This window comes from Callospermophilus lateralis, chromosome 10, assembly GCF_048772815.1.
Source record: "Callospermophilus lateralis isolate mCalLat2 chromosome 10, mCalLat2.hap1, whole genome shotgun sequence".
NCBI lineage: Eukaryota > Metazoa > Chordata > Mammalia > Rodentia > Sciuridae > Callospermophilus > Callospermophilus lateralis.
The window spans coordinates 24519711-24543366 of NC_135314.1; the positions used below are offsets into that span (position 1 = coordinate 24519711).

At 34.1% G+C, this 23656-nt stretch overlaps 1 pseudogene; it reads left to right on the plus strand.

Moving 5' to 3' along the window:
* Window positions 1-7: 7 nt before the first annotated feature.
* LOC143407771 (low molecular weight phosphotyrosine protein phosphatase pseudogene) lies at window positions 8-22716 on the plus strand (annotated as a pseudogene).
* Window positions 22717-23656: the final 940 nt, after the last annotated feature.

Consider the following 23656-nt stretch of genomic DNA (forward strand, 5'->3'; position numbering starts at 1 on the left):
ACTAATCATGACGTCTGTTTTCTCTGCCACAATCTAGTCACTAAAAGGAGTGAATGACAATCCTACCATAATTATTCAATATCTATGTTTACATTTTACAAACTATTAGGTGAAGTAGCCAAAGAATTCCTTTCAGCTATATGTAGAGGAAAGAATTTGGAATTCAGAAAAAAAAAATTTGAATTCAAGTTCTGTCTCTGCTCCTTTCTGGTGGCGTGACCCTGGGCCCTGGTTTCTTCAACCTTCAGTTAGTCTAATAATATGTACATGTCTTCCTTGGGTCAGGAGATTTTATGAGATTCTGAACATTGTATGTGAAAAGGACTTGTAAACTTTGCAGTACAAAGAAAGACTGCTATTTAATAATAGCTGTGATTGATTAGGTTCTGTTATGGACACTGTTCTAAAAGTTTCATGTGCATCAATTCATTGTTCCTTATCACATTTCTGTGAGACAGGACTATTCGTATATTCATTTTTCAGCTGAAAAAATGAAGAAGAAATTATGTACCAGGAAATGCCAGAGGCAAGACTTAAACTGAGGGTATTTGACTCTATAGTCAAACACAATATACAAAATAATATAATGTAATACAGTATCTATGTTAATCTATGTTAATGCTTTGTAAAAGTGGAATTTTTAGATCATCCAGAGTGCATAAATCAATACAAAATATGTGCCAGGCATACTGCTAAACATTGATGGCACAATAAAGGAAAGGTAAGGATCAGTCAGAGACTCTTAAATAACTGTGTAGAGAATTTCTTTTTTTTTCTTTTTATTTTCAGGAATTGAACCCAGGGCCTGGTGCATGCTAGGCAAACACTCAACTGCTTAATTACACCCCCAGCCCTAATTTTTCGTTTTTAAAATCAGAAAAAAAATCTTCCTTCTTGAACGATATTGTGGAAATATTTTACTTAATTCATAGATAATGTTTTAATATTAGAACATAGGCTAGTTTACATTTTATCACATATTTGTTTTATCAGGAAATATTAACCTGGCTACATTTTTTTTTTCAGAAAAATAACTTTGTCCTTTAAAGTTTCAAAAAGATTAATTTTCTTCCAAGTAAACAATTATTTTATTTTTCTTTCTTTATATTTGTGGATATTCAAACACATCCAAGAGTTTAATCATGTTTAAAAATTTGAGCTACTGGAACACCAATTTCATTTTCAATTTAGTGGACAAAGTGACTTTTTCTTCAAGAATAATAAAAATAAACAGTCTGTGCAGATGGGTTTACTAATATAAATTTTGATAATTATAGTACCATGGAAATTGGAGTTCTGAAGCTTGACACAACACGCCATCTTACCTGCCAAATGGAGGTGTGGTGTTTTTGTATATTTAAAAGAATTCTCTTTAGTTCCCTATTATATAAATTCAATCTTTTCTTGCAAAGAGTTTTCTATGACACCACAGATGATTATCCAAGGCCATTTATGTAAGTGAATTGCTCAGTGATATTATCAGCCAAAATTGTAGGTTGAGGTCAAGTGATGTCAAGTCATTATTTAAAGAAAGAAAGACAAAGGGAAAAAGACAAATTGTGGAGAAGAAATTTAATACATTTTGGCAACATAAGTAGGAAGGTCAATAAAGGACATGAGGCTAGAGTGATGTCATTATAATTGGCTTCAGTTCAGAAGTGGCAGAGTGGCAGTTAGCCAAAAAGGCACTTTGATGTTGTTTGTTTATATATTGCTACTTAGCTATCCACATCCAGAGTGGAGATTGCAGCAGATAATTTTACGGTGGATGACTGAATATTGTGGTTATGCCATTATCTCAAACTTAGTTTCTAAAATACAATGGCTTTATCTTAGAGCTTCATTTTTAAGAGGCATTTCCTCCATGCATGTAGCCCTGTAGAGATGAAAAGGTCCAACTGCTGCACAGGTATTTTTTGGATGGGGTGATATGGATATACGTTGTGAGTTCAGATAATATATTTAGGAAAGATTCCCATGATGTTTTAAAATTGTGAAATAAAATTATGAAAATTATGAATATGAAATAGGCAAATCTGTGCAGCCTCCATGTCCCGTTTCATGGATGGTGTTTATACTATCCTCTGAAGAGGGAGAAAGGAATGAGCTTAAGGGATGTTTTCCTTTCTCAGTTTCTCATTAGCTTACATTGTATACTTTATTTCCGTGCAGCTCATGAGCATCTGAGTAGTTTTTACTCTATGAGCTATATCATATGTATTTAGATATCTAAGGCCCTTTATTGGTTAGAGGTTTTAACCAATAAGGAGTGATTTTTTTTTTTTTTGCATGCAAATATTGGAGAGCAAACCTGTTCAATAGAAATATAATGCAATCCACAAATATGAGCCACATGTTATTTTAACATTCCAATTAGACACAATGAAAAAGTTAAAATTATTTTAATAATATATTTTCTTTAAAGATTATATCCAAAATACTATCATTTAAATATATAATGGAAAACAGACCTAATGCTGTCACTGTTCTGGAGGCTACAACAGATGCTGTCTTGCTTCTACCCATTCTATATCCTTATCACCCTTGATTTCTTAGTCTCAGTGGCTTTGATCCTTACTTTCACCCTGTGGAGCTATGACTGCTGGTTACCATGACCTTCTCAGATCATGCACCAGCCTAACTACTTACTATAAAATCTTGACAGAGGCATACAGTGGGTATCTCAATAATAGCTATTACTTCCAAAGTCAAGCAACTCACCAGGGGTCAGCCTGAGATCTGCTAACTACCAAGTGTATCTATTCTAATGTAACATGAAAGATAGAAATAATGATAACTGGATTGTTCCACCTCCTGTTGCATGGTGGATTTACTTATTACCCTATGCCGTACTCTGATATGAAGTCCCAAATGACTTTGAGTTCCTGAAAAATCAACATTAACTTGAAATTTCTGAGTACATTTTGAGAGGGCCAAGTGTTGTCTTGAAAGGCAGATGCTTCTGTATCATCTAAAAGTAAAGCAGGCAGCTCTAGTCTCTAAAAAAGGAGAAATGGACCATTTCTTGAGGGTCTGGAATGTTCAAGAACATCTGGGTATTTAAGATTTTTGAGTGCAAAGACCTGAACATTCCCATTTCAAGTTTACTAATCCTGGTACTAGTCTTGGCATTGTAGAACTGCCTACATTAGAATTTAACCTTCTCTGGAGTTCTGCTACATTTATAATTCAGTTCTGGGAAAGGTCTTAGCTTTCTTTGCCCTTCAGCTATGGTAGAACAAAGATTCTTTATATACTGCCAGGGAATCCCTCTGGCTTTCAAAATTACCTTGAACTGGTGATTAATTATTTCCAACTTTTTGTTGTTTTTCTCTAATGAAGTCATAGCCCTTAGCAACAGATGCCTCTTCCACAGTCCCTATAATTACTATTTCCTTCAAATCTCCCAAATGGTTGAGATAGATGTTGCCCCCAGACAGTGTTTTCCCTTCTCACTCCATCCAGCTTAGGTGAAAGTTTTAACAATTGCACTGTTACCAGGTGTGCTGCAGGCTAGCATTGCTCCACCTACCACCCATGAGGCATTACTGAGCACTAGCCATGAACAGATGACTTACCTCTAAAATCCCATTTCAGAATCTGAATTCAATTGCTTTAGGATAGTATTCTTGGAAACAGACTTTGAGATGGAGATGCAGGAATTTTATTGGAGAATACATGCAGGGATTAGACTTAAAGGGATTGATAGAAACAATTAGGTAGAGGGAGAAAATGAAACTACTTTTTAGTTGCAGCAAGGAAGTTCAGGAATTTATGTGTTTTTTCAGAATTGTCCCAAACTGAGGTATGGGAGATTGGTCATTTTACATTAATCCCCCCATTCTGCCAGAAAACTTGTCATTGGATGTGAATTTGTGTGTGTGTGTGTGTGTGTGTGTGTGTGTGTGTTCATATTAACTGACATACTTTCTTATTTGACGATTGACTTATTTTAATTTCCCAAACATGCTGGTATATTTTATGCCTATTTTACTCATTTATGGTTTTGCTAGAATGCCCCACCTGCCTTCACTGCTGTCTTTACCTGGTAGTTTCTCTCATAGTTTAAATAAAATCTCTTTGGTTATGCTTTTCCCAGTTTCTCCCCCAAAGAGCCAGTGGCTTTGTCCTCTGTGCATCTGTACCACATTCTACAAGCTTTTGCTGTAGACACCATTAATTTGTCTTGTAATTACAGTGGAAAAGCATGAGATGGGCATTTGGCTTACACAAATTCAAATACATCTGCTTGTCAATAAGAAGGAAAATGTAAAAGGTGGAGCAAAAGTGTTCAGCTGTGGATGCACTCCTGTTTGCAACAGTCTATGGATACCTAACAAAAGAGAGTTGTGAATTGAGGATTGTCTTTTTTTCTACTTTCTCAAGGAAAAATAATGTGGTGTTTAAGTTATTAGGTAGATGGAAGATGACGGATTTCTGAAAGTAGTCTAGGAATAAACATTTTACAGAAAATAGTGCAAAGCATTGGTGAGAGGAAGTATATAGAAAAAAATTTCCCTATTAGATGAAAATGCATGTAAAAAATAGCGGGATCTAGTAGGTTGATATTTTTATGATTTTGATAAAGTTTTTAAGTTGTTTTCTATAATTTCTAAATATGATCTAAAAAAATAGATGCCTTAGAGTACCAAATACATAGCATGTTACTATGCATGTATTACAGAATAATATACACATATTACAGAATAAAGCCATTTATACTGTATTTTGCAGAAAATTTACATTTTTTTTTGGTATTATGACTTTAGAATTAAATCTAGTATACAAGTTGATATGTTACCCTCTGCTGCTGCTTCTACTGCTTAGTCCCTCCTGAACTTGTGGTTTTCAACTGAGGAGAGCATATTCTTAGGGGGCGGCATATCAGAATTTCAAAGTGAACTTACCAAAACACCTCACATGCAAAGATTTCTCAAAGATTCTGATATGTACTCTTGGAGAGTAGGGGAAGAGTCACAGAAGTCACTTTCTGTAAAGACTGGTATTACTGATGGGATGGTTATTTTACATGTACACTGTGTAACAGTGGTTCCTTCACTTTCTGCATATAGCCCTCATTGCCCTGAGGCTTATTTAAAAAAAAAAAAAAATATATATATATATATATATATATATTTTTTTTTTCTCTTTTCTCCTCTCCCCCCTTCCCTAACAAGATTAGGGAGACAGTGTTATCTTTTCTTCCTCTAGTTAATTGCCCTTGAACACACCCACTACAGGAAGGAGATGCCTGCTGAGGATCTGGGAAGTGAATGAATATCTCCCAAATGAACAAGTGAATCCTAACACTCCGTCAGGACACCCACCCTGGGACCCCTTACAAGAGCACATCTGGAATGTAATCCTTGAAGAGTTCCTTTTAAACCACTCTGTCTCTTCTGATAGAGAGAGTCACAGCTTTTGGGACAGGAGTCCCCTGTGTTTCTTCTTTCCTAGCAAAGCAAAAAACCTTATTTTTCCTTTTTCTCAAAACCGTGTCCTTATTATTAAATTGGCATTGATTATCATTGGGGACAGGGACAGAGCTTTCGGTTACAATTGTATGTAGTAAGGAAAAAAAAAAAAAGGCTGGGCTGGGGTTGTAGCTCAGTGGTAGAATGCTTCCCTAGCACAGTTGAGGCTCTGGGTTCGATCTTTAACACCCCATGAAAACAAATAAAATAAAGGTTGAATTCTTTAAAAAATAAAAAGAAAGAAAGAAAAGGCTGAGACACAGTATCACCGACTTAGCAGGGATTCTAGCTTGTTTCTGGCAATTCTTTTTCCCCAGTATCCACTGTGGTACCTAACATAGAGAAAATATTCAATAATATTTGTTAAGTAATGTCCTTTGGCTCTATTTTTCACAAAACTGCAATTGGGATTGTGTCACCATTTGCTTAGTGGAACATGACTTCTAAATTGGCCTGATGACTTTTGGAACTGTTCTCTCAGCAGTGAATAGGCTTGTTGGAAAAACTTAATTGGTTATTTAATGGGAGAAGAGCATTTTCAGAATACTGCTTAAAACTTGCATTTTTCTCTTTTCTTTTTCTTTTTTTTTGTTTAGTACTGGGGGTTAAAACCAGCGCCTTGTGTATGTGAGGCAAGTGCTCTACTGGATCTCTTTGATCTTTCTTTAATGGAAATTATCTAGTTAAAATTCTTCTTTTAAACTTTTTTTTTCTTTTAAAAATTTTCCCTTCCCTTCCGTGTCTAGAGCTCTGGTTGAATGTGGTTCTGCCTCTGTTGGTCCTATCCTGTCTCCAGCTTTCCTTGGGGAGGCTCTCCACTATCAGGCCTTTCCTCTAACCTCTAACCATCATGGCGACCATGCCTGGACTCCTGTCTGCCTTTTCCATGTCAGTCTCTGCCTAGAGCATTAATGATGTGGCATTGTATCACATCACTTATTTTTAAAATTGATAATGTTCTATTATTTCTTATTTATTTTCTCAGTAATTCCCTCATGTAAGTACACAGATCTTCTTTGACTTCTAGAAAAATACATATTGTTTCAACCTGTATGTGCAGCTCATTGTGTACCTGTAAACATAATGAACATCATTTCTCCCATAACATCTAGACCAGGAGTAGCATACTCACTTGCTGAAAGAGTTAGCCAGGTAACAGTTGGACATAAAGTTGCCTGATAGGAGAAAAATGGGTGATGTCAGGACTTTGGAAAGAGGAGTATCTGCCTTATCTAAAAGATACTAAAATTTAGCTTAAAAATGAAAACTCTTCTCTGGCAAAAATCAACTTAAAAATTGTCTACAGGCTTGATTCTGATTCTTGATTTAAATCACAGACAAAAAACATTACTAACATGGAGTGCTAATGACACCTTTGTTCCTTTATCATTTAACACATTTATTTAATACTGACTGCAGAGTTCCTGTTATCCAGTAGTCGCTGTGCCTCTAAATTATCACATAACTACTACTAATACTAATAATAAGTATTTGTCTCTGACCTCCAGATTCTCTGGATCTAGAAAAACAGGTGGCAAAATAAATGCCTACTCAGAGTACTATGGGGTAAATATTAGGAAGTGGTGAGTTTCCAGGGGGCCTGAGAATACAGATCAGGGGGTGGTGATACTTGAGGACTCAGTGCCTAACAGAATAGTGAACGTCTTGCTTAAATGTCAAAAAATAAATTTATGACTTTGGTGTATGGAGAAGAGAAGGTTGGAAAATGAAGGCAGAAAACAGATTTTGAAAATTAACAGGTCACTCAGTGATTTTTTAAAAAAACATTTTTACTTGTTACATATGTTAAGATTAGAAGAGCTGGAAAAGTGGTTCTCATAATTCTGGGAATAATTCATTCTATATTATTATTTAAAGGATTTTTAAAAGAAGCATTGTTTCATAATTATTCATAATTAAGTGGAATACTGGTTGTTCTGGTGATTTCTGGAAGGCTAGGCAAAACTAACTAGTGGCCCACAGGAAAAAAATAGAAGGAATTCATTCGTGTGTTGTTTTGGAGTTTCATAATTCACATTTACATATTAAATATCCTTTCCCCACTCTTTGTCCTTCTAACTATCAACATTTGTGGAACAGTGTTATGCAGAATAGTGGATTATAAATTGTTGATCTGTCCTACAACAAAACAATTATTGAAGAGTGAGAAGTCATGGTCATCGAGGGTCCATTTGGGTTGTATTGGCCCAAACAATAGCCCATTTTTAATTCTTCCTTTTTCTTCTGTTATTGGAAGAAAACATATTGAACATTTTATCAGTTAATTCTGTTACAGAGTTAATTTTTTATTGAAGAAGCTGAATTGAATAGTAGTTTTTGAACTATAATAGGTACTTGCAAGGATTGCATAATAGTGCTATGATAATGATTAATTGTACTCTAGTGCTATTAGAAAACAGGTTATTAGATGTTCCAAAAATATAAATAAAAAATAGATATTACTGAGTATTGTTGAGTATCCATTCAATAAAATATGAATTAGATCTCTGCCTGCCAAGAGAAAATGTGCTCAAAGGCAAGGAAACCACTAAGAAAATAATAGGTGAATCTTCAGGATGGTATGGGCTTCCAAACAGAGCTCAATAAGTTTCAGAAAGTAGGATTTTAAAAAGGCTTTTTGTTTTGTTTTGTTTTTTAACTTTGGCAACCACATTTTTGCTGTGTTACTTGTTACAACATTAAGTCCTGATTGGGGTTGGAGGTTGACCTATGAAGGTCCATTCTGTAAGTGCAACATCTAAACCACAAAATACTTGCTTACCCATATTGTTCTTAATGCTCTGTTTAGAACACCTGCAAAACTCTCTCCAGAGATTATTTTTTCACTAATCTGCATTAAGCAGTAGGCAGGGTCTATGTGGTATCGAGATGAGCAGCTGGCCCAGAGAAAAGGCAGAACAAAACCAGAACTCAAATGTATGAAAAGTTGCATTCTGCTTTAATTACCTATCAAAAAAAATAAAAGAAATCCTAAAACCTATTGATAGGGAACTGGTTAAATATATTAATACATACATATAAACTGCTAGCTAAACTGCTCATTAAAGAGGTACTGAGGAAAAATTTCCACAGGAAGTTTGCAAAAAGAGAGTTAAGAAATATTGACAGTTATTATTCCTGAAGAATGAGACTAGTGTTCAGCTTGGAAATAAAACTCATTTTTCAGTATATAAATCCTTCTTTTGGTGTGTATGTGTGTGCGTGTGTGTGTGTTCAACAATGACAACAATGAAAGCAACAACATGAAAACAGGCCATGACAAACTCAGTTTGGTGATGGTGCTCAGCTGGGTGTCAAGAAATTTTACTTCTGTATACACTGGATGTCCACTGCCATAAATATTGTGAGCATGCATAAAAAAGACTGTTGGAAGCAATAGACAATGCATAGACTTGTATGAACATGTTTGAACATGTTAGAATGTTGACTTTTATTAATAGTAATTAAGTTAGTACAGTTGAGACTTGGATTCCTCTTCTGTAAAATAGAAATATTCTTGCCTTCTAGATTATCATGAAGGAAGTGTCTGGCAGAGTGCCTGTTGTTATGATTTCTATGTATTAGATGGCCTCCCCCACCTTGACTATTTTAATTTTCATTTTATTATACAGATCTCATGCACTATGCTACTTTTTTTTTTCTTTTTGGAAATTTAGGGCATTATTTAGAAGATTTTTTAATGTTCTATTTTTTTTGGAGGCTCTAAAAATAAATTGTTTATTTAACAAATACAAATTGTGTGTGTGTGTATAATATATGGCATACTGTATGATGTTTCAAAATATGTAAACATGTAGGCTAAAATAAGCTAATTTAATATGTATTATCTCAAATACTTGTCATTTATTTCCAGTGAAGACACTTTAGCAATTTCCAAGTATATAACATGTTGTTATTGGCAAGAGACTGTACTGTAAATCTTTTTGAATTTATTCCTCCTGACTGAAATTTCAATTTGACCAACATCACCCCGTTATTTCCTTCTGACCCCAGCTCCTCATAATCATCATTTCACTCTCCGATTCTATCAAGTTCTTAATATGTGATATTTCCTCAAGATTTTCTTTCTCCATGTGAGAAATAATTTTATTATCTTTGTTATACTCTGTATCTGAACTAGGCCACTAGGTCCAAGAGCACCTTTTGTTATTGAATCATCTTAATTATGAATCCTATGATAACTTCTCTTTCCTCCTTCCCCCCCTCCTCCTTCCCCTCTTTCATCCTTAAAATAATTCTTTCTATTCTTTGCTTTGGTAGAACTATGACCTGGAAACCCATTTTCATTTTTCTGTCCTGAGAAATTTTTAATGTAAAAAACAAATCTGTTCCAGAGATACATTTATGTTCTTCTGTCTCATAACCTAAAAAACAACTTTAATACATTTTATAATTTCAATGTATGTAATTGTTAGCTTAATGTGGCAATTTTGCCAGGCCACAGTGTCCAGTTATTCAGTCAAAACAGAGCTAGGTGTTACTGTGAGTATACCTTGCAGATATGGTTAATTATAACCAATTGACTTTACATAGAGGAAGTTACCCTTGACAGTGTGGATGGGCCTCATTTAATCAGTTGAAACACTTCAAGAGCAAAACCCGTTTCCCCGAGGAAGAGGAACTTCAATCTGTAGACTGTAGTCTCAGCTCCAGCTTGAAAAGTTCCTGTCCATAGACATCCCTTACAGATTTTGGAATTGCCCAACCCAGAATTCACAATCACAGAAACTAATTCAGTGAAATAAATCTCTTAATGTGTACCTATAAATCACACTGGACTGTTCTTCTGTAGAATCCTGGCTTACACATATTTTGGTTTTGAGAGTAGTAAAGGTTAGAGGCTGGAAATATTTGATAGAAAAAGTCTCAAAGACAATGTTGGTGGAAATATGAATATTAAAACTATTTCTGTTAAGGTCTCAGAAGGAAGTGAAACACAGATTATCTTCAGAATCTTCAGAGGTACCAACCCTGCCATCACCTTGATTTGAATTTTTGGCTTAGAAGTAATAAGAAAATAAATTCCTGGCATTTTAAGTCATGCTTATGAACCACTTATTCTGTCTCAGAGTTATGTCATGCTTCTGGAAAGTCCTTTTGCTTAAAGTGTGTTTTATCATTTGAACTAAACAACAATTTTGCCATATCTCATGTCTCCTATACTATGCCTATATTAAGTTGTAATACTTTGTAATGATTGTAATCATTTCTCAAGAGTTTCTGAAAGGGTTTCTCTTGTCAAAGGGTGTTTACTTGCAAACTTGTTTGAGACAATTTAGCAGATTTGCAGCTGAAAAGATCCAAGGAGATGATGTAATTCTGTGGCTCAAACATTTCCCTTATTGGGATAATCACTGAAGACTATCAAGCTTGTATTTCAGAACACTCTCAGAATCTTTTGATGTAAGAAGCTTTTCAGGGAAGTAAAACATATAGAGCAACAGGTTGTTTTTTTTTTTTTTAACCCAAACAAGCTTTATCTTTTCCCCTTTAGAAACATAGACGAAGACAAAATTACAAAGACACAATTACTAAGAAATGTCCGGTTGGAAGTATAATTGAGAAACATAATTCATAATCATCCACCTACTGATGGCACATCAAGGCTATTACGTGAGGTAGACTGTGCTTTGAGTAACTCCATTTTTGCTGTCGACTTCATTTACTCCACACAAAAGCAAATGGTAGTACTGGTGACTGATTTTCACATTTTGATAAGGATAAACTTGGGATAATTATATATTTTTAAAAGCAAATTATTTGTATGTCTTGGTAATTTAATTATTATGAGGTAGAACTACTTGCAAAACATTGCCTGGTTGCTCATGACATAACCATGTGTCATAATACTGGGGCTCTGCATTGTTGAACTAGTTCAGCTGCTTTATTTACAGGAAATAAAAGCTAAGATCTGCACTAATAACAGAATTGGGACTAGGGGAGGGAAGGAAATCAATCTAGAACTTTTTTTGTACCTGATATTGTCCTAATCATTCTACATATTCTCCCAATATTCATAGCTCTTCAAGGAAGATGTTAATTTTTCCATCATATAGAGGAGATAATGGAGTTCAGAGACTTGAATGATATATGTCAAGTAAGAAAACCAGCAGAGATTTAGCCCAGGTCTAGATGTCTTATTACTCCCATGTACTTAAATGTAGAACTCTGATCTTTTTCTTCAGTTGTGTAAACACCATATACAATTTTTTCCCCTTAAAAGAAGTTATAAAAAAGTCAATATGTGCCTTGTTTAGTATATTCAAGACATATTGCTACTACTTACATTGAATTAGTTTGTCTCTATAATTTATTACATGTTTTGTTGATTTTCTTCAGAGCAAATATCACTTCTCCTAAATGTTTTTGGGTCAACTATTGACAAACAAACAAACAAACAAACAAACAAAAACAACCTTGGACTCATCAAAAAGGGTCAGAAAGGTTTTACAGTAATAGTGACCAAATCAAATGATTGATCATATCTTCCTCCTTTAATAATTGAAAAAACTTGCTATTTAAGGTTATTTAGGAAAAACTGCTATTAAATAAATTACATAAAGCTTAAGTAAAATTTTAAAAACTTGAATACCTTACCTACTTTGGTATAGTGAATTAGACAATTACTGAACAGCACCCATTGTTTTATCTATACAATCTTTATAATAGGCATGTATAATTCCAGTGATATGAGATTTCTTTCTTCTGCTATACCCCTATATAAATAGCCATTATCCAACTTATTTTGGAAGATGAATGGCAAGCTATGATATTTCTAGTTTAACATTGTACTCAGTTATCTTGTTTTTATATAGCATTGTACTCAGTTATCTTGATTTTTATATGGCCAAAGCTGTATACTTAACTGTGCTTATTTCATTTATAAACCTTCCATTGTGCTATTAGCCTCCAAATTTTATTAACACAAATGGCTGAATCATATTATTCTTCAAAGATTCATTTTTCATCTGGAAGTCTGAATTGGCTTAGCTTACTTTTACAATCTAAATCAACAATTATTTTCTCATAAATGTGTTATATTTAACAATCTAACCTAATTTATTCTCCTATCCATAAATAATTGCTGATTTGGAAAAAGCCCCCACCTCCTTTTATTGAGACAGAATCTTGCTGTGGTGTTCAGACTGGTCTTAAACTTGTGGGCTTACGTGATCCTCCTACTTCAGCCTCCCATTTAGGTTTATAGATGTTTTCCACTGCACCTGGCTAAATCATCTAATTTCTACTTTCTAAAATTCACTTTAGAAAGTTCAGTAAATCCTAAGAGGCTGCAATTTATTTCAATATAGAATGGAGGAGAGTTACAAGTTAATAGAAAATTCAGTTTTTGCTTAGGAATTATGTTGAGACTGTTGAGTTAACTGAATTTTAAGCTAAAATTTTGAGTTCAGCTGCCATAGACCCAGCCAGTTACAGAAAAATATTTTGAATTATAAATAGAAGTTACATATTTTTCAGAATAAAACTATAAATAATTAAAATGAATATTGTTTTTGTTGCAAGGAAGGAAGGACATTATGTCTAACTACTCATATATTTATTTTCCTATATAAAAGCTACCTCAAATCATTTGTGTATTTGTCTAATTAGAAGAAAAAAAGGAAGGAAGGAAGAATGGAAGGAATGAAAAGGGGCATGGACATGCTAAGGTACAGCTTCTCAAACACTACTGGTAGTCCACAGGAGTGCTTTTGGAAGCAATTTTGTTGAAGTCTTGAAGGAAGCAGGTTTGGGAGAGAGAAAAGTAAACCCATTAGGTTGCAACAGAGATCTTAGCTGCTACATCAGGATCTAGAATTATGCTCTTCAGAGCATTTCTAACTTGAGTCAGAAGCTGGGTCTTCATTCTTGTGCACCATTCACTGGTTGCAGGCTATCCCTGAGCAAACACTACCTTGGTTCTGGTGGCTTAGCTCTACTTCCCGTGGGCTACCACTTCCCTCACTCCTTGCTGCAAATTGAAGTTCTAGGCCATGCAAGGTGGAAATCATATTCTTAAGACAGAAAAGAGAAAAATAATTCAATATAAAAAGAGTTGCATATATAGTAGTGTTTCAATAGGACAGAATGTTTAAACACTTTTTAAAAAGTGTAAATAATAAAAACAAACCAATTGTTCTTTATTTTCTTAAATATATTGATGCAAAATTATTGCCTGTCTGTCATAGTCTGATTGTACTGTTTTAACAAAATACTTAAGACGGAGTAATTTATAAAGAACAGAAATGGATTTCCTGTGGTTCTGGAGGCTAGGAAGTCCAAAATCGGGGGGGCTGACTTTTCTGGTGAGGGTCCAGTTTCTGCTTCCAAGGTGGTGCTTTACACCCTATGTTCTAGCACAGGGCAGAAAAGTGAAAGAGAGAGAATTCAGTCTCGCAAGGGCTCTTCTCTCATGACTTAATCACCTCAAATTTATTATTGGGTTTCATCATATAAATTTTGGAGACACATTTACATCATACACTGTCTTTCATTATTTTTAAGAGTTCTACCTTATCTTATAAATTCTGATAAAATAAAGCTACCTTTGCTCTTAATCTGAATTGCTTTACTTTTCTTTATTCATGTTTTAAATACAAATTCTATAATCTCTACAGTTTCTTCCCAAATTTGGCTATGTCAAAAATTTCTTGCCATGTTACCATGGTCTGCTACAGAAAGAATTGTCTTCTATTTTGTCTCTTTCTTTTCCTTTTGTTCATAATCTTTCTCTTCTCCTTTCTGCCTTTTTCCCTTTTACTACCTCTCTTTCTCTCTCTTATTTATTCATAAATTTATTTGTATGCTTCTATCTTTTTCATTATCTTTTTCCCTTTTTCATGTTTTGAATTAATTTTCCTACTTCTTTTTTTAATTAAAAATGAGTCATATAAATGGCACAGTATCTTATAAATCACACAAAGTTGATAAGACAGGATTATGGCCCATATCAACTTATGTTCTTGAATAGTAAGTCCCCCCCACCCCCAAACAGCTTTTCTAGAAATAAAAAAAAAATAAAATTATGTCAAATGAAAATTTCCACCAAGACAACAAAAATGAACAATATTATTCTGAATAATGCTAGATAATTTTTAGAAAAACAAGATTACTAACATTTACTTTTGTATTTTAGATTCCCATGCAAATATTTAAATTCATTTAACAATGTATATGTATTCACCAACTCTAAATTTTGTGTACTGCTTAAAATCAAATGTTAGATTCCACTAGAAGAGTTTTGTTAAGTCAATTTTCTCTTTTGCCCTTTCATGTAAAGGAGCCACCTATGAGTATTATCACACACATATTATGTAAAAGATTTTATTCTATTTTCTAACATAACAGGTTATCAAAAACCGTGAAGGGTTTAAGAGTCTACCCTATTTGCAAGCTCAGAATTTAGACTGTAGACTCATAAAGAATTTAGACTATAGACTCATAAAGAATTTGGCCTTTGTCCTGAGTTCCTTGAATAGAGTCCTAAAACCCTTAGAATTTCTTGAGTAATAGGAGCATCTCTGTTGTGTAAATATGATGACAAATGATGGGACCCTTTACAGTTTTAGAATGAAGGTCAGCAGAAAAGCCTGACCTCTAGGGTGAATGAGAATTTGGAGACTGGGTTCATTCATGTGGCCAGTGATTTAACAAATCTTGCATATGTAAATAAAGCCATAATAAAACCTCAGGATGCTGAAAGCTCACTGGAGCTTCCTGATTGGTGAACACATTGATATGCTGGAAAGGTGATGCCTCTGACTATGGGAGATGACATAAAAGCTCTGCCTCCCTGCCAGACCTTGCCATTTAGAGTCTCTTCATTTGTCTTATGGTGATATGTATATATATATAAAATAAAACTGTTATAAGAGCAGGATTTCCCAGCAACTTGGGAGGCTGAGACAGAAAGATTATAAGTTTGAGACCAGCCTTAGCAACTTAGTGAGACCCTGTCTCAAAATAAATAGATAAATAGATAGATAGATAGATAGATAAATAAGTAAGAAAATAAGTAAGTAAGTAAGTAAGTAAGTAAGTAAAAAGGGCTGGGAATGTAGCTCACTGGTAAAGTGCCCTTGGGTTCAATCCTCAGTACAAACAAACAAAAAGAATAGTATAAAAATAGTATTTTCCTGAGTCCTGTGGGTGGTTCTAGCAACACGTTGAACTTGAGGGAGGCAATGGGGACTCCTGGATTAGTGCCTAGATTAGTACTCCAGGTGCTTATGGGCAACTGGGTACCCCTAAGTCTTGTAGCTGGCCTTAGAGGTAAGAGCAGTCTTGTGGCAAACTAAGCCCCAAACCTGTAGAGTCTGATGCTAACTTACTGTCAAAACTGGATTTCAATATACCCAATTTTTATTAACCATTGTGATGGAAATATAGTAGTACACAATTGAATAAATAAGTAATTTTCATAGACTAAGTTGGAAGGACATTTCTAGCTGCCTTTGCAGGACTAACATAGGAAGCAGTAACTGAGAAATATATTTCTAGTAGAAACAGAAAAAAGTAAAGAGAAATCTAAATTCTTCTCTTTTTAGAAAGCATTATTCCACTTATGTATGATGTGTCAAGTGCATTCTACTGTCATGTATAACTAATTAGAACAAATAAAAAAGCATCCTATTAAAATTAAAAAAAAATACATAAAAATAATAAATGCTATCTTATTCCCTTAAGCATTTTCACAGTATTTTCAGTTCAGAAACATACAACATGATCTTAGTTTTTTTTTTTTTTTTTTTTTTTTGTGTGTGTGTGTGTGGTTTTACCTCTGTTTCAGCCTCTTAATGACTAATACAACTTGCTAGGAGTGTAAAGCTTTAATTAAAAAAAGAACTTAGGATGTATTTTAAGTATTACAGAACATTTTATAATTGACATAATTTCCCCAGGTATTTCACAGTTAGATGGAGAGAGGAAGAGATGTGTATTCAAAATTCCTAGCAGAATACTGGCAGAGGCTTCAATCACTAGAGGAATTTTACTCCTTTTTACACCTGGAGCTATATAAAGCAGTAGTTCCCTTGCTAATTGAAATAAAATAATATCAAATGGCTAAAGGTGAAATGTTCAAACTGAATACTTAGCAGCTGAAAAAATATCAGCAGTATTTCAGATTTTTTTATTTTATTTCTGTTTCTAATAGAAGAACAAATTTTGCCCATCACAGATAGCAAGAAGAATAGAAGACAAACATCACCAATCTCTTCCTAGAACATGTATAGAAATTGAAGAATATTTTATATTTATCTTTTGTCATTAGCACAAAAAACTGAGAAAACATAGGATGAAACCATCTTCCTTTATTGACTCTTGTGAATATGTGTCTCTATTTGTGGAAATGGTTTGAAATCAACATCTAAGTTATTTTCCAGATAGAACAAAACTTGTAAATAACCTCTTAACTCTTGCCATAATTATTCATTTGTATCACAGAAAGTGTTCCCTATAAAATGCTGCATGGCTTTACAATTTAATATGTCTTTATCCTTTTATTGCATTGTTTGATGTTTCACTCAGCTTTTTCATCGCTGTGACCAAAAGATCTAACAAGAACAATTTTAGAGGAGGACAAGATTTTTTGGTGATCATGGTCTTAGAGGTCTAAGTCCATAGATGGCTGACTCCATTTCTCAGGGCCTGAGGTGAGAAACAACATCATGGTGGAAGAGTGGTGGAGGAAAGTGGCTGAGGACATTGCACAAGGAGCAGAGATGCGGGGTGGTGGGGAGAGAGGGCACTCCTTTCACCACAGACAAAATATATACCCCCAAGTCATGCTCCCATTGACTCAGCTCCTCCAGATATACCCTACCTGCTTATAGTTGCCCTACCAGGTGGTTAATGCATTGATTAGGTTAAGGCTCTCATAACTCAATCATTTTATCTCTAAACTTTCTTGCATTGTCTCACACATGAACTTTTGGGGGCTAGCTCATATCCAAACTGTAACATTTAATTTTTTATTATTGAGTTTTAGAGTTCTTTATGTATTCTGGGAATTCTTGCTCCTATCATTCATATTTCTTTCATTATGAAGAGTGTATTTTCATTTTTTAATAGTATGTTAAGAGCAAACGTTTTTATTTTGATAAAATAAGGCATAGATATGTTCTTTCATGGATTGTTTTTATATACACAAAATTTTGCTTAACTCTAAGCCACCTACATTTTCTTTTATGTTTTATCCTAGAGGTACCTACACTTATAGATGTTAAACTTAACTCTATAATTCATTTGACTTAATTTTTGTATACATGTGAGATGTAGACCAAAAAAATTTGCATATTAAAGAGTAACATGTAATGTTTTGATACATGTATATATTGTGTAATGTTTGAATCAGGTTAAACATCTATTTCTTCAACCATTTGTCATATTTTTATGGAAAAAATTTAAATTCTTTTTTCTAGATATTTGTTACTTGTATTCATTTTATTATGCAATAACACACCAGAATTTCTTGTTCCTATCTAACTTAGTACCCATTGATAAACCCTTCCCTCCCTCTCTTTCCCACCCTACTTTCCTGACCTGTGATAACTACCATTCCACTTCCAAATTCAATAAGATCAACTTTTAAAGGTTCACAAATGAGTGAAAGCATGTGGTATTTGTCTTTTTGTGCCCATTTTATTTCACTCAACATCATCATTTCTAGTTCATTCATGTTGTTTAAATAACATAGTTTTGTTTCTTTTCATGGCTAAAAAGCATTCCACTGTGTAAATATACCACATTTTCTTCATTTGTTTATAAGTTGATGGATACTTAGATTTTTTTCCCATTTCTTGGCTATTGTGAATATTGCAGCAAAGAACATGAGAGTGGAGATGTTTCTTTGACATACTGATTTCATTTTCTTTGGCTATATGCCTAGTAGTAGGATTGCTGGATCATATAGTAGGTCTATTTTTAATTTTTTGAGACATTTCCATCTCCATACTTTTACCCATAATGGCTTTACTATTTTACATTCCCAACAAGAGTACAACTATTCCCTTTTTTCTAAATCCTCACCAGTACTTGTTATATTTTGCTTTTTGGTAATAGCCATTCTTACTGGGGAGAGGTAATATCTCACTGTGGTTTAGAATTGGATTTATCTGATGATTGGTAATGTTAAACTTTTTTTTTTTTCGTGTACCTATTGGCCATTTGTACTTTTTTTCTATTCATATAATTGTCCCTTTTAAAATTTTATTATTTATTTATTCATTAAGTGTTTTGAATTCTTTATATATTCTGGATATTAACCCTCTGTCAGATGAATAGCTGGTATACATTTTCTCTAATTATGTACATTGTATCTCTTCACAAAATTGATTCCTTTGTTTTCCAGAAACTTTTTAGTTTCATAAAATCACATCTTTCGATTTTTGCTTTTTGTTTCCTGTATTTTGGGGATCATATTCAGAAAACTACATTTGTCTGTACCCATATCCTGAAGTGTTTCCTATGTTTTCTCCTAGTAGTTTCAGAGTTTCAGGACTTACATTACATTTTTAAATGTTTTCTCTTGCCTGAATGGGAAATTTCAAAAGACCTTTCTTCAGATTCAGTCTTCAGTCAATCTTGTCTGCCGTTGAAGCTTTCAACAGAATTTTTAAATTTCACTTATCTTCACTTCCAAAATTTCTGTTTGATTCCTTTTTATTTGTTGAATTTTGCATCCATACCTGCATTTTATTCATAATTTTATCTAACTTTTCATCTATGTTCTCCTGGATCTTATTAAGATTTTAGAAAATCACTATATGAATACTTTGTGAAGCATTTCATTAATTTTGATTCCTTTGGAATCTATTACTAGAGAGTTATGATTTCTTGAAAATGTCATACCACCTCTTGTTCATATTTCTTGTGTTCCTAAATTCAGATTTGCACATCTGATGGATCAGACATCTCTACCACTTTTATGTGATGGCCTTCTTAGTAAATGGCTTTCTTCTGAAGATATCCTGGGGTATTGGTTTTTTTTTTGCAAAGACAATTTTATTTTCAGCTGGATGATGTAGTTGGGTCTCCCTGTAGCTTCTTTGTCTGTGATTGGTGAGTTTGGGCACAGTGCATAGCAATGTCAGAGTCTGAAAGACCCAGGGTCTCTGCAGGCCATGCAAGAGTGGGGATATTCTAGCGTTGTGTCTTTCTCATTTCAAAGTAAAAAATGACATCATCTTTGAATTTCTGAAGAAAAAGTTACATTTTGTTACAATAGAAGTACATTAAAAAAATTGATTATTTGGGGAATTTTTTGTTCATTATTACTATGAAGATGATTTGGCTTATAGAGTTCTATAACTTACTAAAACACTCAAAATATAGGGAGAATATTGAATTTAAACATTAATTTGTAATACCTGGACTTATTTCTTTGATAGCTCAAATTCTTAATTACTTTTGTCCTGTTTTGTTCCAGGAGAGATAAACTAATTTATATAGAGTGGATTTCTACCAATGACCTTTCTAAAGCAAACTTGAAATGCTTTCCCCTTTTGTAAATCAGTTTCCTTAGAATTTTTTTTTATTTTACAGACAAGCCTTATCCATTTGTGCTAACCTGGTAAAATGTTCTCAGCATTATTTTTTGTAGTGTTGCTTACTTTTTCAATTGCCAGTCTGATCAAGTTTGCAAAGTTTTGGCATTCTTTGGAGGGAAAACAGCTTAAAAAAGGAACCCCAATAGTGTATTGCAAGTCCTCCATTTGAAATATTCCTTTTGTCACTTCAAACCCAACTGCAACAGAATACAGTAAGGTTGCTCTTCAGAACTTGAGAGATTGGAACAGTGGAAATTTGTAACTCTTAAAACTTGCATCAATTTTAGTTTAGTTTTGATTGATTTCATAGAAATGTTCAAACTTTTCTTTGATGCAGGGTTTTATTTGGAAAGTTCCACACATGCAGCAGTGAGCTTCAATAGATTTACTACTTTGTCTTCTGGCAGCTGTTTGGCTATTTTCACTGAAATGATATTGGCATCTTTTTTGGATATTTTTACTAGCTTTTGCCATGTACAAAAAATAATTCCTATATTATTCGTGAGTTTACTTATAGAAAAAAGGTTTTATGTCTCTCTTTAATTAAAAAAGTAATAGATCTTTCAAAATGAATCTGATTTCTACTGTAATTTTATAATAAAGGAGAAGCTGTGCGAGAGATTTTATGTATGCTTCCTAAAATTAGATTTAGATACAAAAAAGCAATTACTATCTTTTCTTGAGCACTTGTTAAGTGGAACTTTGTGAGAGTAAGGAATCATAATAAATACAATAATAAATGTGGGGTAGATTAATTTTTTGAGTACTGCCATGAGTTTCCTGGCTAAGCTAGATGGAGATGTCAAATAATAAACTGAAACCAAACTAGAATTATAACTTACTCACATAAGGATGTATGTTAAGTTTGAGAGAAATAGTTGTTGCTTTGGTGAACAAGCTGTTGTTCTCGTTTTTTTTTTTTTTTAATTAAACTAGAACAAACACGTTGACATGCACCCGGACATACATACACAGTTTTTCAAGGAGACTCTCCCTAATACTGCAAATTCTTGGCTATTTTCGCATCTAGGGAGAGGTTAGCCAGAGACTAAACTTTACTAAGACCACCCAAAGTATCAGACTCCACCTCTTCTCTGAATCTGTGCCACTGTTCTGCAAATGAAGAAAACTTAAGGGGTGGAGGGAATGAAGCAGAGAGCAAATGGGGGAGATGCAGGAAAAAAAGGAGACAGAAAAGAAACTGCAACTTTTAAATTAAAGATGAAATTAAAATTTCTTTTTTCTACTTTCTGGAGGGATGAAAGATACAAAACAGCTACATCAGTCACTTCTTAGCATCTGTTTTTTGTTTGCTGCTTTAGCCACAGCACTTGCAATGTTTTACAATAGTCATAGTTCCAAACTGCAGTAAGTGTTATTTGGTCCATCGTAGATTTTAGATTAAAGTACATACACTATTTTTAGAATGTTCCACAGGATTAATCTAGTTCCAAATTTGTACTGTAGCATTTCACATGGCAGGGAAGCATAAAAGTCCACTCTATGACAACCAAAGTTTTATAGAAAATCCTCACTCATTTTAACCATTCTTGTTTGGAGACCTTTGGATTTAGATGCTAGGTCCTGCCGAGATTCACTTGTACTGAGACACTTTAAAAGATTCCCACAAATGTTTATGAGAATTATTCAAATGTTTATGAACATCAAAACATCAAAACTTTCCTTTTAATAATTGATTTTTTTTTAATACTGGAGATTGAACCCAGGGGTGCTTAACCACTCAGCCACATCCCCAGCCATTTTTATTTTTTATTTTGAAACAGGGTCTCCCTAAGTTGCTTAGAACCTCACTAAGTTACTTGCTGAGCCTGGCTTCAAACTTGTGATCCTCCTGCCTCAGCCTCCCGTGTTTCTGGGATTACACGTATCCACTATCATGCCCTACTAAATTATTATTTTAATTGTACAATTTGACAATACAGTATGATAATTCAATACATGTGAACAGTATATGATGACCAAATCAGTGGTAAACACTTCCATCTCCTTAAACACTTAAAATTTTCTTTTGAGTAACATGTAATAATAGCTGTGCATTCTTAACTATCCTTACCAAGGTTGTGTGGATCCTTTCCTGTAAGACTCCTTAAAATGTTTTATTTTCAATTAAATGTAGGAGCTGGCAGTGCACACGTGCTACATCAGGATGCACTAGGTGAGGGTGTTTGTGCTTGAAGATGACCTAGTGAGTGTCCAAGAGGGTGTTTGTTTGTGTGTCTGAGTGACATTTGCCAATCACTCCTTGCAGAAGCAGTTTCCAGAAATCTTGCCACTGATCAACATGTTTCAGATAACTGGGCCATTGACTGCACCACTGCTTTAGATTGGAACATTGGCCTGGCCTGGGGTCCAAGACCTGTGAGCAATCTAAGAAGTCATGGCATCAACACAGCCATAAGGGAAGACAGGTTTACCAAAGACTTCACCACATTTGACTATGGGCTGTGTACGGAAGAAGGCAATCTGAGATTTTAATAGAACAAGTAATCAAGTTAAAAACTGCAAAGTTAAAAATTGAACTACTTGGGAGCTATGATCTACAAAACAACTCATTGAAGATCCCCATCATGAATGACTCTGACTTTGAGATGGTGTACCAGGGATGTGGCAGGTGCTGCAGAGCCTTCCTGGAGAAGGACCCCTGCGGTTGACCATTCCCCACCTTCTCCCCATCAGAACTCTGCCTCTGTCATCCTGTGTTGGGGTGTGATGTCATTTCTGAGCCCCAGACCCCACCTATTCTTATTGTTTCTTATCTTAAATATTAAGGTGAAAATTCATTGTATTTACAAATAAATAGTAAAACAAATAAAAATGTTTGATTCAGTTTGGGATGGCATAGTAAGCACTTTTAGACTTGTTGAACTTTCCCCTACTTACAAACAGAGGAACAAGTAAAACTGAAACAATGAAATAGACACAGGGAAATAACACAGGGAAGTAAAAATGACCTGAAGGCCCAGGTCAGCCTCTGAGCCTAATGAGACTGGGGTAGTGGTCTATCTCCAGCTAGATAATGTGGGCCAACCCCAGACAGGTACCTCGGCTTGCCTGTGCACCTCTTTCTGGCCCTGGCCTCTTGGGAGTCAGAATAGCCTGTGGAAGTGTTTTTAACTCATACATACTTATAATGGGCACTTGTATATTAAAAAGCTAAGAAAGAGAGAAAGATTGGTAGAATTACTCTTTAGCTCTTTTAATACTTTTAAAAAGTTATATCATGAGGAGATTAGCTTATTTCCTCCCACTTGAACTACTTAGCCTCTGAAACTTTAATTGTATCTAGAGAGAAAGATATTTGTGTGCAGTTTATCCTAAGTTCTTTTGAGAGATAAGTCTGTTTTATCTGTACATGTAACCCAAATATCAACTATAAATTGGATCGAGTGTGAAAAAACAATTTAAAAACTTGGAAAATGTTCTATAATATTGGTGGGCTTAAATATCGATCTATTAACAAGTCGTCTTTCATTAGCTTTTAATAAAATTATAGGTGAATTTTAAGGCAATCTCAAATTCATATGGTAATACACCAGAAATGATCATTTTCAAAATAAGTTGGGGAGTTATAAAAATACAACTGATATATTA